The sequence below is a fragment of the Mytilus galloprovincialis genome, chromosome 10, assembly GCF_965363235.1.
Source record: "Mytilus galloprovincialis chromosome 10, xbMytGall1.hap1.1, whole genome shotgun sequence".
Taxonomy (NCBI): domain Eukaryota; kingdom Metazoa; phylum Mollusca; class Bivalvia; order Mytilida; family Mytilidae; genus Mytilus; species Mytilus galloprovincialis.
The window spans coordinates 50,337,900-50,357,706 of record NC_134847.1 but is presented as its reverse complement, the minus strand read 5'-3'; the positions used below and the strand labels follow the sequence as shown (position 1 = coordinate 50,357,706).

Sequence of the window (19,807 nt, the reverse complement as noted above, 5' to 3'; positions counted from 1 at the left end):
TAAAACTTGAAGTGGAATATATGTCGGTTGGGTAATATGAGGCATGAGAAATGCGTTCTTGAATATATGACCTCTGAGTTACTTGTTATACGAAAGAAGTATTCAAGACGAGACAACATTTACTTGCATGTGTGTCCTGGATGTGTGATTTTTTTTCCAAGATGGCCAGATTCTTTTTTAAAAATAAACAAACAGTTTCATCCTACGGAAAGTTCTCTTCATTATTATGCTACAACTCAATATTCGAAGTTCCTTCTAACTTCCATCAGGGACATAAACACGTCAACATCGAACTATGTTTTTACGGGTTGAATCCGAACGAATAAAACACACTAATGGAAGACAAGGAATCAAATGTACTTCGTAAAATCACATTAAAATTAACTGCCGTAAAATTAATTCAACTCTGCAATTTTGGTCAATATTTAAGTATTCCTTATGAATATGCATTGGAGTTCCAAAACAGCAATTGTTGTATTTTTCTAGAAAATAAATCATCAACGTTTTTTACTTTTGGTTGTACAGTATTTGGTTCGGGGAAGATACAGGTACAACAAGGGGGGAATCTACGTCATCACGCAGGGTGTCGGCGATTGAAATTGGACCACCATTTTGTCGCTTCAAGGTAAGAATTTTACTTATTATGCCAGTTATATGAGGGTTATGATTATACAAAATAGTCCACCAAAGACTATATAAAGTAGGGAAATCAATGAGCCATCGCTCAATATTATTGATTATCTCAATTTTGCAAACACTTCGATACCAGTTTTAGGAATTGGGTCAACATGCAGGATATCGGCAAAATTTTTCATAACAACATCTTGATTATCAAGAACCGCCTACTTTATCAACAAATGAACATGTCCGAATTCTTTATTGTACTCGGGAAAATACTTGTTACTCACAAATATCCGTCATTATGGTCGAAAAACGTCTTATTTTTAAAAAATTGAAAAAGGATGTCGGCAACACATCGAATATCGAAGGATGTCGGGGACACACTAATATATACTATTTTTAACACATATATGTTATTCAAAATGTGACTAGATCTAATTTAAAACTAATGGTCATGACAAGCCGCAAATCAAATTTAAACTTGTGCAGGCAGAAACGATCGCGAATACAATCTGATGTTGAACAGCCGACCAGATCGCCCTCTAAATCGCCACCCGTTAAAAAATCAAAACCATGCAAATCCTCATTTGTCATCAAAATAAAAACGCCTGGCAAAAATATTAAGTTTCCCCAATGCCAATTACTGAAGAAATTTCAACAAAACCGCCAGTAGACTTGCGCAAATGTCACGATAGAGGACCAACAGGGCCATGCATACGATTGTTTGCAGATCAACTTCAAAACGACATGTTACATGAAATGGAACATGAAATAAAGGATCCCCCAAAAAATGACATACTGCAAGAATTGATAGCACTTGCTCATGCAGTTCTTCCGTATTCTAATGTGTGGTTGAACAACGTGTAGTTATATAAGATTGTTTTTTTAATCTGGTGTCTGGGATGACATTGCATAATTGTCTGGGTGGAATGCCTTTACCGGCATAGTTTCCCATGAGATCTTTTTGTACTGTAAAGACATGAAAGTTCGATAAAAAACCAAATTAACTACGGTATCATCTGCAAGTAAAAATGTTACGAAACGCACGTCTGGCGTATAAAATTTTAAACCTGATACTTGTTGTTAGCTATTATTAGTGTATTTCTCTGTCCTATATTTTCTCCCATTTTTTTGTAATGTAATCCTGTCAGGTAATATTGTCATTTTAATGTTAAATTTATTATTGCCATTAAAGTGGAAGGTTTGGCATGTCACAAAACCAGGTTCAATCCACCATTTTTTTCTTCTTAAAATGTCCTGTACCAAGTCAGGAAAATTGCCATTGTTATATAATAGTTCGTTTCTGTGTTTGTTACATTTTAATGTTGTATTTCTGTTGTGTCGTAGTTTTCCTCTTATATTTGATGCGTTTCCCTAAGTTTTAATTTGTAACCCGGATTTGTTTTTATTTCTCGATTTATAAATTTCGAACTGCAGTATACTACTGTTGCCTTTACTTAACACCCGGTAGATGTAGAGCCAGATGAAATGTCATATATATATATATATATATATATATATATATATATATATATAGTATAAAATTAACTCATCATAGATACCAGGACTAAATTTTATATATACGCCAGACGCGCGTTTCGTCTACAAAAGACTCATCAGTGACGCTCGAATCCAAAAAAGTTTAAAAAAAGCCAAATAAAGTACGAAGTTGAAGAGCATTGAGATCCAAAATTCCTAAAAGTGTTGCCAAATACAGCTAAGGTAATCTATGCTTGAGGTAGAAAAGCCTTAGTATTTCAAAAAATTTAAAATTTTGTAAACAGTTAATTTATAAATAAAAAGACTTGGTCCAATAATTGACCCCTGTGGGACCCCTGGCTTAACTGAAACGAAATCTGACTTTCACCTTCTAAAACTTTTTCTCTCTCGATTATTTACAAAAATTGAATCCTGAAATTGAGTGCATGAAATGGAAGCAAGCAAGGAACACTAATCCTGTTTTTTTTTTTTTTTTATCGTATATATCTTTATTATGGTTGATATAATCAAAGGACACTTACATTGTTAATTTATTAGTGTGTCCCCGACATCCTTCGATATTCGATGTGTTGCCGACATCCTTTTTCAATTTTTTAAAAATAAGACGTTTTTCGACCATAATGACGGATATTTGTGAGTAACAAGTATTTTCTCGAGTACAATAAAGAATTCGGACATGTTCATTTGTTGATAAAGTAGGCGGTTCTTGATAATCAAGATGTTGTTATGAAAAATTTTGCCGATATCCTGCATGTTGACCTAATTCCTAAAACTGGTATCGAAGTGTTTGCAAAATTGAGATAACCAATAATATTGAGCGATGGCTCATTTATTTTCCTACTTTATATAGTCTTTGGTGGACTATTTTGTATAATCATAACCCTCATATAACTGGCATAATAAGTCAAGTTCTTACCTTGAAGCGACAAGATGGTGTTCCTATTTCAATCGCCGACACCATGCGTGATGACGTAGATTCCTCCCCTTGCACAATGTATGTAAATTTACAAATGGAAACACGTATAGATTTATGGTTGCAATAGACAGGAGCTTCATTTCTTGATTAAAATTTTATATGCGAAAAAAAGAATATCTCCAGAACAAAAACTTAGCGTTAACTTTCCAAATATTTCGGAATAAATCCAACTTCCAAGTGTAACGGAGGGGGTCGGTGACGACACCTCCCGGGACGTGTAGTGGCCAGTACTTCGCCCCTATTCGACCATCGGGATACCTGATATCAGATTATGGCTGAATAACAGACAATAAATCAAATGAAACTATAATTTATTTACAAATGTACAATAAATGCATGAATATTAAACAAAGTCGGAAATAAACAGGAGTCCGAAAACTTTCTAAAATGGAGTTCAAAACTAAAGTAATTTCAAATGTAAAAATGAAAAATAGAGTGTTCCCAGAGTTAGTCTTAAAAGTAAAGTAAAGTAAATTGGCTTCGCGTTGTGTTTTAAAGTAGTAAAATTGCACCAAAAAGGGGTGACTAACTCTGGCGAACTGCACCGAAGTGGTGGCTAACTCTGAACTCGGGTGGGCTGATGAGTCCGGCGAGTATTTGGAGGCCTGTGCAAGGCCGACTCCGACTGAATATCAAATGATATCCTAAACTTGTCATTAATCAAGAGAACTTTAATATAAAAGGTACTGAAGAAAAGTTGAATAAATGAATATTCTTAAAACACTATAAAAACATCAAAGTTAAATACTAAAACAGTTAAATTAACATTCTTTACTTTTATCCTACTATATTTAAACCAAATCAAACCTAAAATAAACATTTAAATACTAAGTAATTAATTTGTCCAAATTAAGGGGAATTAATCAGGCACATCAAAGCACATCTATTACAATCCTCCCCCCTTAGGACAAATATTAAAGAAATTAATATTTGGGAAAAGAACTATTTAAAATAGATGTGTTCAAAACAATTAACAAAAATATAAATCAATGCAAATAGAATGTCAATAGATGTCACAAAAATGTCAAATAATCACACGGTCCAACCATAGGAAAAGTTCCACACAGTATAAACGTCCAGGTATAGGTGGTAAACACAAATTATAAAGTACGGTCCATAGAATATAAATGTAAACGGACACAGTTATACAGCAGTCAATAAAACACAGTTCTAGATTCAAACGGAAACGGAATGTTAATATGGATAATCTACATGGTCCAAGTTGTACCAGGTATAGTCCACCAATTGTTGTTCTCACGAAAACACTTTAAACGTGTGTTTTCGGGTTCTAAAAAGTCCATCGTTGTACCAGGTTTAGTCCACCATTGTAGATCTCACGGAATTCCGGGTTCAAGATGATCAAAGTTCAAACGTTGTACAAAAAGTAAGAAAGGTGTTCTTGATAACAAGAACTGCTTACTTTATCAGCTGGTTGTCTTCACACATAAACTAACTGCCACTCAATAGATTTCTGCCATGACTTATAAAAGTCACAAAAGGAAAACCATAACCAAACTAAACAAATTTAAAACAATAAAACTTGTTCAGAAAGGTTAAAAATCCAAATAAATGAGCAAACTCATTAATAAACCTATTCAAAGAAGAAAACTTAGCAACAATCTAAACAAACCAACATCTAAAGAAAACACAATTAATGAAACAACGTTTTTGAGGGTGGTTTTGATAGCAAAACCGGCTCATTAACGTGACCAAGAAAAACAACAAAATCCAACCAAAACTTTGAAACCATACCTACTAAACAATAATATAAAGTGACAAAATAAGTAAAATACTAAATATGCAAATTAAAACTAATAAAACATACTATATGAAAACTTTAACTTTTCCTGTCTTGCAACAAGAAGTTTGCACATTATCATCCCCAAAATAAACAGATGAAAATCTAACCAAGTCAGATGAAAATAAATTCTGAACTCTGTTGACAACTTTGCATGATTTTTTCACTTTCTTATGAACAGCAGTAGAAACTGGTTTTTCTGGTTCAACAACATGAACAGAATTGACACTTTTACAAACTTTATTGGGACAATTAGCTCTGATATGTCCAACAACCGAACAATTAAAACATGTTTTAACTTTAAACTTCTTATAAACCAGCTTTTTAAAAACTTTGACAATTTGACCAAAACCAGACTTCAAACAACTAAAATCACAGTTTTCTTCACTTTCCTTAATTTTACATTCAACAGGTTCAACTGTCAAATTAAAACACTCAAACTCTGTAGCCAAAAATATAGCATCATCAAAAGTTTCAGGATGCTTAAAATGGACAAACTTTCCCATTTCCCTCTCTAATTTGCCAAAAAAAAAGGTCCATAAAATAAAATTGCATACTGTGAAAATTATCTGGATATGCACGATGACATAAAAGTTTGAATCTATGTCCAAAATCAAACACAGATTCATCTGACAAAATTAAACAACTATTCGGTTGAAATTTATAAAATGCTATCCTTTCCTTAGGATTAAAGCGTTGAAAAAGTAAACTTTTCAAAAAATCATAGCTTTGCAACTGATTTGGAGTAAGAAGACGTAAAATAGTTCGTGCTTCTTCTCTTAAATTTATAACTAACTGAAGAGCCATTTCAGAAAAATTCCAGTTATTCCACAGACTAACTGCTTCAAATTGAATAAAATAATCTTGTACATTGGCACTAACACCGTCAAAAGTACAAGGTTTCTGTTCAAACTTTATCATTTTGAAAATCAAAAATTTAAACAATATCAAAAATAAATGTAATAAAAATATTCAAACCAAAACTGAGGGATCAGGTATCCTGGTCACGGCACCATTTGTAACGGAGGGGGTTGGTGACGACACCTCCCTGGACGTGTAGTGGCCAGTACTTCGCCCCTATTCGACCATCGGGATACCTGATATCAGATTATGGCTGAATAACAGACAATAAATCAAATGAAACTATAATTTATTTACAAATGTACAATAAATGCATGAATATTAAACAAAGTCGGAAATAAACAGGAGTCAGAAAACTTTCTAAAATGGAGTTCAAAACTAAAGTAATTTCCAATGTAAAAATGAAAAATAGAGTGTTCCCAGAGTTAGTCTTAAAAGTAAAGTAAAGTAAATTGGCTTCGCGTTGTGTTTTAAAGTAGTAAAATTGCACCAAATAGGGGTGGCTATCTCTGAACTCGGGTGTGCTGATGAGTCCGGCGAGTATTTGGAGGCCTGTGCAAGGCCGACTCCGACTGAATATCAAATGATATCCTAAACTTGTCATTAATCAAGAGAACTTTAATATAAAAGGTACTGAAGAAAAGTTGAATAAATGAATATTCTTAAAACACTATAAAAACATCAAAGTTAAATACTAAAACAGTTAAATTAACATTCTTTACTTTTATCCTACTATATTCAAACCAAATCAAACCTAAAATAAACATTTAAATACTAAATAATTAATTTGTCCAAATTAAGGGGAATTAATCAGGCACATCAAAGCACATTTATTACACAAGCTAAGGAAGGACTGAAGCTCATAAACTTATGACTTCGGGAACATCGTCAATCTTGCTTCGGAAGTTAGTGAAATGCATGTCATTCCAGTGACTGTTGCTGTTCATCGAAGTTTTTTTTAATCACAAAAGTATTTACGTAATAATTATATGATCCAGACTATTTGTGGCTACTAACGAAGATGGTATTATACACATTAACTGTTTGATATGTTTTTATGATACAATATTGACACAAGGTTGATAGCTTCGTTTGTGCGGTTAAACTCAAATAAAACTGCCAAGGCGACCCGCTACCTTGTAAGATTTATCCTAGCTCTAGTTATCTCTCTTTGACTACTAATAAAAATAATTCAATTCAATTCAATTCAAAGTTTTATTGCCATATAAACTATACAGTTTGTGACATAATGAACCATTGTTTTTTTTCTGATTAAGGTTCATGTGGACCCTATGGCTAAAATGGCCATATTTTCACCTCAAAATTTACTCTGAGTACAGACAAACCTGCGCATCTGTAAACAAATTCAGGCATAGCATGCCCTAGATAAATAAATTTCAAATATGTTTTATGTTTCAGAAATATAAAAACTTACCAGGATTTTGCCGTGCACTTTTTTTCATTCCTCCAGAAGGTGCCAAAATAAACTAAGTTGGGAAACAGGTTTGAGAACTTCCCCACAGGTAATAATTGAAGTGAGCTGTATTGCTTGACATGGACATGAGATGGACAATAGATACCTGATAATAATTGGTTATTTAAACTGTGTACCTCAGTGGACCATATCAAGGTAAACTCAACTGTTTGTTGATTTTATCATCTTTTGCAGGGACGAAAAAAAGTGTACGGCAAAATCCAGTTGAGTTAAGAATTTTCTAAATCATACAATGCATTTGAATTCTATTTATCTAGGGCATGCCATGCCTTAAAACTTTTCAAGATGCACAGGTTTGCCTGTACTCAGAGTAAATTTTGAGGTGAAAATACGGCCATTTTAGCCATAGGGTCCACATGAACCTTAAAATGATAGTTCCTCGATCTAAAATCAGTTTATTTCCAAAATTGAAAAAAACAGTGTGCTCTAAATATTTCGCTCTGTCTTTTATATTTCTCAAGATAATATAAACGATCATAATGTGGTGTTAAACATCCAGTGGCACATTTTAAATCCTTATCTTCATATGAAATATATAGGAACTCCAATTTGTACTAGACCGACATGCTGAGCCGGAAGTTGAACGTTTAAGTTCCCAGAGTAACAGCTTGCAGAAAAACAACCTACCCGGGCGCATTATTCTGACTTCGAGGCGACCAGTCTTTGCTCCATTATTCATTAAAGGCGAGAGCGCAACGGAGAAACGATTAAAGAAAATTAATGTTTTTCTTTGACCTTGACGGGAAAGGACCACGACCTCCTGCACTCGAGGCGAGCATGCTACCACGGGACCAAATGGCAATCCGATCCTAACAAATAGATATGATTATTATCTCCATCTTTCAATATGTCTTGTAAAGTATAAATGTTCAAATGCTAATGAAGTATGTATAGTTATAAACTTCAACATTATCAATATTCTAATTACACTTACTGACGCAGTTAACTAAATGCATAAATTTGTATCAAAAAGAAAATATTAAGTTTTTAAGGTTCAGGTCAAACATAAGTTTGGTTTTGGTTTAAAGTGTTCTTCTTTCACATTTTTGGATAAAAACTCAAATACGCCACATTATGTCCAAATTGCAGTTTTTGACTTCAGGCGAAAATCACTGTCACTATTTTTTTATAACAACTAATCAGCTATCTACACAAGCACTTGCCTCAGAAAAAAGAATCATATGACTTGTATATACTTTAAAATTCCGGTGAATATGATTATTTTTTCTGAGACAAGTGCCTGAGGTTATCTGCCAAGTGGTAAATTCCATTTCATTTAAAAAAGAACAAAAGATATGTACGTGCAGAAAAGTATCAAAGGGAGAATCACAACTAATAAGCCGAAGAAATAGAAACAAAATCAGGACAAAAAAAAAAGACCAACAATAGTCTACAAAATACTACTTTGATTAACTGAAGACTGAGCCAGACGAAAAAAATATCCGATGCTAAAATATTTTTAAGTTCAAGCTCTTGCTAATCTGAGGTAACCTGCAATACTTTATTTCAAAACCTGACAAATGTTTCTCTCTGAAAAATGTAATTGAAATGACACTAGACTGCAGTATATGTAGGTAAAAAACATGTATTAGTTTGAGTGTATACCATATTGTAAGCATAAAAAGCGAGAAAGTAATATGAGGCAGGAATTACCTGTGAATGGGGACGAAGTTTGTTTAAATTATTTTTTTTGTATTTTAAATATTTGTTAAAAAAAAGATACGGAAATACCGTAACGTTTCCGATTTTGGTTCTGTTGTTAGGGATTTTACTTGTGACGTTATTTAAGTTATGACGTCATGTTCAATTTAAACAAAGAAACGCAATGCATCAGGTAGGCCTAACGTTTATTCATACCAAAGACAAAGAATGATTAAAAATGAAATATTGGTATTGTGTTCCTTGAGCTCCTATATTTTACTAGACTAATCAAAGTCTCACGACAACAAGACCGGAAGAAGGAAGTAGAGTTATGTGATCTGCGCAGATCCGGGAATTAAAAAACACGACAAAAAAAAAAAAAAAATTGAACGATTTTGAGTTCATTAGTACAATGAAAAATTCGGGAAATTTTCCCGATTTTTTTTTTTTTTTTTTTTTTATTGAATTTTCTACTGTAATAGGGGACTTCGTCCCCATAATAAGGGGCACTGATAAAAAACACAAGTCGAAAAAATACCCTTCCAAAAAAAAAGGAAAACGAGAAAATATGTGTTTATGTTTCAGTTTTAATAAAATTTAGAATAGAAATGAGGAATATGTCAGAGACAAAAACCCAACCAAAGAGCAGATAACAGCCGAAAACTACGATGGTTCTTCAACGCAGCGAGAAACCCCCCAGCCGGAGGTGGTCCTCAGCTGAAGTAGTTTTTGATTTAGTTGTTGATTTGCACTTTTAACATGAATGAATTAATGATGATGAATAATTGTCTTGATTTGATTGGTGTGGTTTTCTTTTGTTCAAGAATGCAGTTCGGTTGTATGTTTTCAAATTTGCGTAATAAGTTTTGCAAAAAGAAAAACTCGCAGTTTGCAGCATGTACAGAAACCATAATAATTAATCATCCATTGATGTCCATTTTCCCTATAACCTATATATATACCTCCCCTCCCCCCGAAAAAAACCTCGAGCATCTAAATCTACCATCTAAAAATGTAGTTATTCATGATATCTAAACACATTGAGATGCTTCAAATTAATAGGCAGATTCTAACATCAGATTGTACTTCGAAAAAACGCAATATTTTTTTTTCGGGAAAGAAATAATTTTATCATATTTGATTTCGGAAAGTTTACTGTTAAAACAGTTGTATTGTAAAAGATTTATGTCAATGATGACTTCATACTACAATTATATAATCAATTGAATTTTCGTTTAAATTCATGTGCATGAGTCACTGAATGACAGTTTTGATGAAATGGTAAAACCAGGAATATTTTGCCAAGAAATATCCTACTAGTTATTGCTCAATGATGTGTTATTCTCTTTAATGAGACACCACTAGTTCTTTCTTAGTGAACTTTATAGTTGTTCTTTTTGTCTTTTCGCGAACTCTCTATGTTAAATATATTATATATGTCACTTTTTTTTGTATTTTTGTGATTTTACTTTTTTTAAATGAGTTTTAAACGTCTCAACACTTTTAGCGCTAATATGTTCTTAATTAAGTGAATTGGGGACACGATAGAAGACGTCGGGTTTAGGTTGAATTCTAAACAAAATATCGTAGCCGCTATCCAAGGACATCTGGAGGAAAGATGTAGTGATCTGTATAAACAAATGTCCAATGTATGGGAAACTCTGCACAGTCTGTGGTTTTATTAATTTTTTATCAATATGATTATCATCGTTTTAAATCTTTTATGGATGTACTTTTTTTTACCTTGTAAGTGTTCCCAGTGCTCCACTATTATGATAATTTAAGAGCAAACGTATTAATTGCAATTACTTGTTTTGTACAGTTTAATTCACTGTTCACTCAGCGAATTCTTTTGTACTAATTTACTCCAGTTAGGCCTAATTACCTTTAAGGGTATTGCAAGACCGGCTTCTTGCAAGAGTGGTTTCTGGGCTTTTTGAACATTACATGTATATTAAAGCGACTTTTTTTACGTATAATACGTTTGGGGTGATTGTACACGATATGGCGTTTTTAAAAATGGACATGATTTGGTGTTCATAAAAAGAAACTTGAGTGGTCGGTCATGCCGAAATGACTTTACTTTCATTCATGATAGCTTTTCTATCATGTTGGTTTTAAACAAGTATCCGGATGCTTTTAACAAACATATTGATAGGAGCCGATTGTATAGAAACGAGATTTGGAAAAAATCCACTGTACGTCTAAGCTTTCAATATTCAAATGTGATGCTTTTGAATTCCATTAGGATGCATTTGACTTCCATCGTGATGACCTTGACTTCCATCGTGATGACCTTGACTTCCATCGTGTTGACCTTGACTTCCATCCTGATGCTTTTGACTTCCATCGTGATACTTTTGACTTCCATCGTGACGACCTTGACTTCCATTGTGATGACCTTGACTTCCATCGTGATGACCTTGACTTCCATCCTAATGCTTTTGACTTCCATCGTGATGACCTTGACTTCCTTCCTGATGCTTTTGACTTCCATCGTGATACTTTAGACTTCCATCGTGTTTACCTTGATTTCCATCCTGATGCTTTTGACTTCCATCGTGATACTTTTGACCATCATCATGATACTTTTGAATTCATTCTTGATACTTTTGACTTCGACCGTGATGCTTTTGACTTCCATCGTGATACTTTTGACTTCCATCGTGATGACCTTGACTTCCATCGTGATACTTTTTTACTTCCGTCAGGATACTTTTGACTTTTATCGTGATACTTTTTACTTCCATAGTGATATTTTTTTAATTCCATCCTGATGCTTATGACTTCCGTCGTGATACTTTTGACTTGCATCGTGATGACCTTGACTTCCATCGTGATACTTTAGACTTCCATTGTGATGACCTTGACTTTCATCCTAATGCTTTTGACTTCGACCATGATGTTTTTGACTTCCATCGTGATACTTTTGACTTCCATCATGATGCTTTTGACTTCCATCGTGATATTTTTTACTTCCCTCATGATGCTTTTGACTTCCATCGTGATACTTTTGACTACCATCGTGATACTTTTGACTTCTATCGTGATATTTTTTACTTCCATCATGATGCTTTAGACTTCTATCGTGATTCTTTTGACTCCATCGTGATGCATTTGACTGCCATCATGATGCGTTTGACTTCCATCGTGATGCATTTGACTTCCATCATGATGCGTTTGACTTCCATCGTGATGTGTTTAGTTTAAACATATTTATTTATAGTGGATTGGGAAACAAGTTTTGCAACTTATATTTATCCCTTTCCACTTTGCGGGTGCGAGTGCTGCCTTGTAGCGGTATTAGCCTACTCTTTTACGAAATCTACAAAGGTGTTTTAACGTGCAAGAGATATGGCTCTCTCTTAACACGGGTCAGCCATTTATCGTCCGTCCCCTTCCGACGGACTATCATCGTTTCCTTAAGACCATACTCGCAAATGGTGTCAAGGGAGAGCCGAAAATTGAGTTCCTGAAATTTTCATCCCGAACGGGAATCGAACCATGAACCTTTGTGTTAGTAGTCCGATGCACTAACCACTACACCACGGCTCTCTATGTGTTTGACTTCCATTGTTATGTTTTTGACTTCCATCGTGATGTTTTTGACTTCTATCGTGATATTTATTTATAGTGGATTGGGAAACAAGTTTTGCAACTTATATTTATCCCTTTCCACTTTGCGGGTGCGAGTGCTGCCTTGTAGCGGTATTAGCCTACTCTTTTACGAAATCTACAAAGGTGTTTTAACGTGCAAGAGATATGGCTCTCTCTTAACACGGGTCAGCCATTTATCGTCCGTCCCCTTCCGACGGACTATCATCGTTTCCTTAAGACCATACTCGCAAATGGTGTCAAGGGAGAGCCGAAAATTGAGTTCCTGAAATTTTCATCCCGAACGGGAATCGAACCATGAACCTTTGTGTTAGTAGTCCGATGCACTAACCACTACACCACGGCTCTCTATGTGTTTGACTTCCATTGTTATGTTTTTGACTTCCATCGTGATGTTTTTGACTTCTATCGTGATACTTTTGCCTTCGATCGATATACTTTTGACTTCCATTGTTATGTTTTTGACTTCTATCGTTATACTTTTGACTTTCATCGTGATACGTATGACTTCTATCGTCACTGTGATACTTTTGCCTTCGATCGTGATACTTTTGACTTCCATCGTGATATACTTCCATCGTGCTGCTTTTGACTTCCATCATGATGCTTTTGAGTTCCCTTGTGATGCATTTCATTTCCATCATGATGCTTTTGAGTTCCCTTGTGATGCATTTCATTTCCATCATGATGCTTTTGGCTTCTAATGCGATCCTATTGTCAGTTTAATTGTATCGTCATGATTTTAAATAAGAGACAGAGAGAAGAGAGAAATGGAGAAAAACAATCGAACTGTTAAATTTGTATTATTTTACTTCCTATAAATTTAAGGCGTTTTAAAGGCGAATGTATCAGAGGCGAAAAACAAATTATGAAGCGCTAGTACATAAACTTTTTCTTTGAATTACAGTATTACTTATTCTTTTATCAGCGAATGGAATAAAATTGTCGATCGTATTTCACATCTATACAGTGATACTATAATTAATCACAGATATAGCTTCGATCACAATAAACATACCTTTGCACAGTGAGAGATTTTCAATAACACTGCACATAATAAAAACAGAAAGTGTTTTCAGTTGACTGATCGTATGTAGGCGTTGATAGATGAAGTCATCCATACATACAATTTCTGTCGATTGTTGAAGAGGTTTTCTCACATCTTAAGTGGATTTATTACAACACATTAAGTGTATTATTTCTATCTTATTGTGTTTGATATAGATACCATTTGATGTTTTGTTTCGTGTTGTACATTTCTTCATCTCAAAGAGGATTTTTACGCGCGAGCGAGGTAAGTGTTAAGTTTTCATTTAAAAAAACGTTTGAATTAATTAAGCATGCTCCGCAAATAAAAGCAAACAATATAAAAGATTGATATATTTTGTCGCATAACAATTAGTATGCAACAGCTACAGCTAGGGTTTTTATTTATTTGTCACGCATATTGATTGACAAATATTATGTCATGCAAAAAATCTTAAATGTAAATGTCAACACAGTTTTTATAATATATGCATATACATATCGATTCCTGCAATAGAAAAAACAATTAATGTAGTATGCAGTGGCGGATCCACAAATTGTCATAAAGGGGGAGGGGGCAGTGACTGCTAAAGAGGGGGTCGCTCCAGTCATGATTCAGTGATTCCCTATATAATCAACAATTTTTTTCCCCACAAAATGGGGAGAGGACAGAAAAACCCTCCAAATCCGCTTCTGGTACGACATCTATATAGTTAGTAAACAACATACCTGTACGAACGGCATTACAACATATAGAGAAGTCACGAATAAGTATTTTTATAAGCTTAGAGCTGCATTTTCCGAATAAGATGGGAGGTTTTGACAAAACAAGATATAACCAAATTGTCAATATGCTTGTTGTGTTCAGGTAAACCAAAATCTCAATAAACCATCTATCTTCGATTAGGTTTGAAATGGAAAGTGCATTAATAAGGTCATTGACCGTTACCTATGAATTATTTTAGGCGTTTTAGTTATTATTAACATGTAATAAGTTATAACATACAATGTTGAAAAGATGAGTGTGGGAGGGTTTATATAGGTGAATGCTCTCTGTCTATAGATTTCATACCTGTATTGTTAATCAGCATACTTCTAAAGCATATTTTCATCAGTAGAATTAGCTTCGAATTCTATCAATATGTGATACACTTAACAATATAAAACCACAAGAGCAAACGGACATGTATCTCTTATTGTATGATAGCACTTTATATGGAATTCCAGCTAGTTATATAAAGCAGTGTTCGAAAAAACAATTACATGCTATAAGCCTTTAAAAGAATAACGAGCTAGAAATTAAAAAATCCTAATCTTTAATGAAATAAATACCACTGAGACCATCATCAACTAATTGTATAGACATTTCTAGCGGTTTGTAACTGGTCTATATAAAAAAAAAACCACATATATTTAAACTAGTACTAAACATATTCTGACTGATTTTGGTCTCTCCTGATAATGTATTCAATTTATTTATTCACCCCATGTTTTAAAAAATGTACTGACTTTTGACCAATTTTTAATAGAAACTTTAACTTTTAAACATACAAATCAATGTATTTTGACTTATATGTAAATTTAATTCTTCCGCCTTTAATTTTTAAATGCAAACATGATTTATGTGATTTTAAGAAAACGTAAGTTTATTTGAGTGTGAAGCCATTTTTCTTCACAGTTGAAAGGACATTCCGACAAATGTTTACGAATTTGAATGGGTTGTTTACAATGCTATATGTACTCTCACCTAGGTGGCAAGTGCTATATGTTATCGTATGGAAGACAATGATTTGAAAGCTGATAATTGAAATCTAATATTTCTTAATGCCTTCTTCCATCTGGTTCGCATGTTTCTCCTAGCTTTATATATTTTATTGAGACACCAAGCTGATTGACGAGTATAATTGCCGAAACCCCAACACCCCTCCCCATTCATACGGAAAAAAGAATGTAATTGAAAAAATGGCAAGATACCAGTAAATGTTAATATTTATCTTTCTCTATCTTATTTAATTTATCCGTTCTTAATTGTATCAAGCAACATTAAATCAAATTCTTCCAGTTTCATACAGTAAAGCATGAACATCCATCTTCAACTTTCTTATTTTGATACATTCAGCCATGATGATTTCTTCTACGGCCTGTTACCTTGCAAATTTCATAAAACCGAAACAAAAACTAGTAATGTGGATCTTGGAAAGTCTGATGTTTCTGTGACTGGATTTTTATTTTCGACTACACGAAATGAATACAAAAATGTATAAAATACGATATGGAACGAAAATGTAAAATCTATGTAATTTCTTTAGAGTTCGAATAGTTTAAAAAAAAAACGCTAGTAAACTAGCTATTAAACTAATTTACAGACTAACTTATGAATCAACAGTTCAGAGAATTAAAGCATTCAAAATGTTGATTTTGGATTTTTTTTAAAAACTGTGAACACTGTCAGCTATCGATATTGTCGATATTGATATAAATACAATGATAAAGAATATTGAAAGTGCGACTGAGCAAGGTTGCTACGTAGACATTACAGGATTATTATGGAGCGTTTGTCGAAAGAAGTGATTAAAAGATATATGGTAGTATAGCACTAAATAACATTATTGTTACACGGCTTGACATCAGAAAAAACTGTTTATTAAATATTGCTTCATCCATGTCTTCCTCTACCATTCAATACCCACCTTCTTTTTTTAAGAGGGGCCTCGGTGGCCGAGTGGTCTAAATAGTTACTTCTATAATCACTAGCCAGTCAACACTGAGGTTGTGAGTTCGAACCCCCCGTGCTAGCCCGCGAGTGCACTCGACTCCAATCTAAATTCTCCGGCTTCATCCGCCAATAAAAAACTGGCCGCCACGAAAACAAATAGCCCAAAAGCGGTGCTTAATAGTCTTTAAAACACAAAAAAAAAAAACAATATTTTAAGTATACTTTCCTCTATTTAACAATTTAAAATACGGAACAAAATTGATTCATGCATTTCAATTTAAACTACCTTATGAAATCTACACCACTGTATTATTTTCACCATAAAATATCGATATCTGTGTGATTCACGGTATGTTAATTTAAGGTCATAATTTGATTTATATAAAATGACATTTTCCAGCTGTTATCTTGTTGATGAATCTTCACAACTTGTTATACTATATACCAATGAAATTAAAATTTATCACTTCCATTTAAAGTCATCTTACAATAGATCTCGTATGCTTCATACACATATCCTTTATTTCGGCGCCAAAAAGACCTTGCCTAAAAGTCCGTATGTATACACCAAGAAAGGTGTGGAAGAGGAACAGAGACAAGTATATATATGAAACTGAAGAGGGACAGATATCAAAGACAATTTGAAAGACAGTTTATAGATATCTTATTGAGAGCAAAAATACATTTATGAACTAAAGCTGTGTGAATTAACTAGACGTAGAAGTGTCACCATTGGCGGACGGGATTACTTTTTTTATACCCCCTTTTCCTTTCCTTTTCTTTGTGATGATGTTACATCTTGTTGGGTAACAAACGTTATATTTTCAACACTTTGATTTCAATTTTTTCCCACTTTTGTAGCAGATTTATTCAAAGACATTATGATTCAATTCAACACTATCCTTTTTCGACTTCAGTCAAAACTTAATTGTAAAACCTCTGTTGTAGTCATCTACTAACATTTTTTGACATTAAACAAGCCGAATACTCGCAGTTGTCTTTAATAAGGCAATACAAACTATCTCCATCTTCATTGAAAACAGATGACCAGCAAGCCTTTATGTTATAATGGATAATAAGACCTTCAAGTCTGTTTTCTTACTTTCTTGATCAACCGCAATATATATAATATAATACTTGTGTGGTTTTTTTCATTTTCTATTCTTTAATAGAGAATGTCTGGTGTGAAGCTATACCTCGTTGTCGTTATTATAGGTATTGCATATCATAACTACATGTATATACATATCTACATCGACAACTCTATGCTACCTATTGTTTAATAACGTTTTTTCTCATCTTTACTTTGTATATTTTCAAGGTTACAATACTCTACACAAAGATTGTACAAAAACATACAGTTGTACTACATGTAGATAGATATTAACATCGACAACTTTATGCCATATTGTATAACATCATTTGCTCTCGTCTTGACTTTGTACATATTCAAGGTCATCTAAGATTCTACAAAAAAAAAAACCTCCAGCTGTACAACCTTTTGTTAGAAGATAATAGTTCTAATCATCATTTGCATTGCTGCGTGCATTTTCATCATCCAATCTGGTAGATGTGTTAAACATACGGCAAGGGGTGATAGCAGAAAATTATCTAATGATCTAGAAGTAATATAATATAGCTCATCAAGTTTATTTATTCAGAGCCGTCTTTTGTTTACATTGTCTCAATGTTTTTTTCTGACTGAAGTCACTTTGACATATCAAACTGGATAAATTGTGTTTTCTAATGATCTTTAAGTATAAGAGTATAGCTCTGTCAGAATCAGAATCAGAACCGACCGTGCGAGGGCTGTACAGACAGTCAAGGTCGTTAAAAATCTCCCTTTTCATCAGAATTGCCTTTGAGGACGTTAGTTCAGTGGCGTATATTTGAATTCAACCATGCTATTTCAATTAAACAAAAGATATGGTATGATTGCCTTTGAGACTACCATACACCAGAGTTCAAATCAAGTGGATGTAATGTATGGTCAATCCAATATGATATCTCCTAGTGTTTGGATTGTTTGTCTCCCAGAGTTTGGTATTCGTAAATGTCTGCTCTTGTTTATTAATTCTGGTGACTCGTTCCTTCTTGATGCTGATCTCTCCCATTCACGTATTACATGCGGAATTTATTTTAGATTACCTCTTTTCAACATTACATGGATGTGTATACGTTGGTTGATTGATTTACTATTGTTTGCCTTATGTCCAGTGACAGATATTTCATGAAAATAAGGTGACAATACATGCAGGTATGTTCTGTACAGTTGGTCGTTAGGGATGTAAGGCTGGATCTTTAGACTGTCATTGAGGGAGGAAGATATTTTGAATAGTGAACCTAAAAAGTTGTAACAAGTAAAATTGAGAATGGAAATGGGGAATGTGTCAAAGAGACAACGACCTGACAATATAACAGACAACAGCAGAAGGTCACCAGTAGGTCGTTATATACTTGCTTAGCGTGTACTAGTGGCACTCTCTATATAAGAGATAAGGGGGTCTGTCTGTTACATTTTATGACAGCATAGTATTGTACTTGTTTTTTCCCACATTGAACTTGTTTTATTAAAATCGGCGGTCCAATATCTTTTATGCTTATTTCGCTTAAAATGAATACATTTAGGTGGTTGTACATGTTTTGTGCCAGTTCAAAGTTCGTATTGCAAAGATGATCAATGATGCTTAGGTAACTAACGTTCTGTGTTCAATGGTGGATAGCTGTCTCATTTGCAATAATAGCCCGTCTCCTTATAGACGCATCACCAAGTCTTACAAATATTTTCGACGATTTTCTGGTAAAACGTTTAATTTTGAAGGTGCATATCAATTCTATAATAATAAAACAGCAAATATTATTGTCAAGTTTACCTAATTACCATGGAGATTAGGTACACACAGTAAAGTTTTGTTTAAATGCCAAACGTTTGTCTGATCTAGTTGCACCATCGAGATCACTTTTAATTCAAAAGGATGATTACAGGAAAACGTAAAGGTGAGCCTTATTTTCTTATTGAAATTTTCATTAGCTGATTCTATTTTTAGATTTTCTGTATTTCGAGCTTGTTTACATTTTGTGAATGAATTCGACAATTCATGAATATTTTTCCTTTTAATCAAGTCTGCTTTCAATTTACTTCTGATCTGTTTAATCAGGTCGAGTTTCTGCGCTAACATGTAACCATATAGGATTCTATGTTCCGTGGTGTCCGGTTCGTTTGCCAATGGACGTTAAACAACAAACAATCAATCAATCAATCACAGTCTAGGTCGCTCGAATCGTTGTTAACTTTATAATACAGTAACTGACTTTTTCATTTGGTCTACACCAGTATTTTCATTTGTTTGAGATAGTGATGAATACCATTCAAATTTTGTTCAACAGGAAAATACATTTACATCTTTTGACAAAGATCAGTGACGTACAAACTATAATTGTAAATAGAAGCCCCATATCCTCAGATTGATAGAGAAGCCTTAATATTTCACTTGCTTGGTCAGTAGTTTTGATTTAGAATACATTGCATTTTATTGTCATATAAATCTTTGGTTAGGA

The 19,807-nt window shown here is 33.6% G+C and overlaps 1 protein-coding gene across 1 annotated transcript in view; it reads left to right on the top strand.

Annotated features, from left to right (window-relative positions):
* The first annotated feature begins 13,715 nt into the window (after positions 1-13,715).
* The window catches only part of LOC143047746 (uncharacterized), a 50,431-nt gene continuing 44,339 nt past the window's right edge, over positions 13,716-19,807 (top strand). Inside the window, exon 1 of the mRNA XM_076220979.1 lies at positions 13,716-13,801. The gene's annotated coding sequence lies outside the window, so the exon portion shown is untranslated. The remainder of the gene's footprint in view (positions 13,802-19,807) is intronic.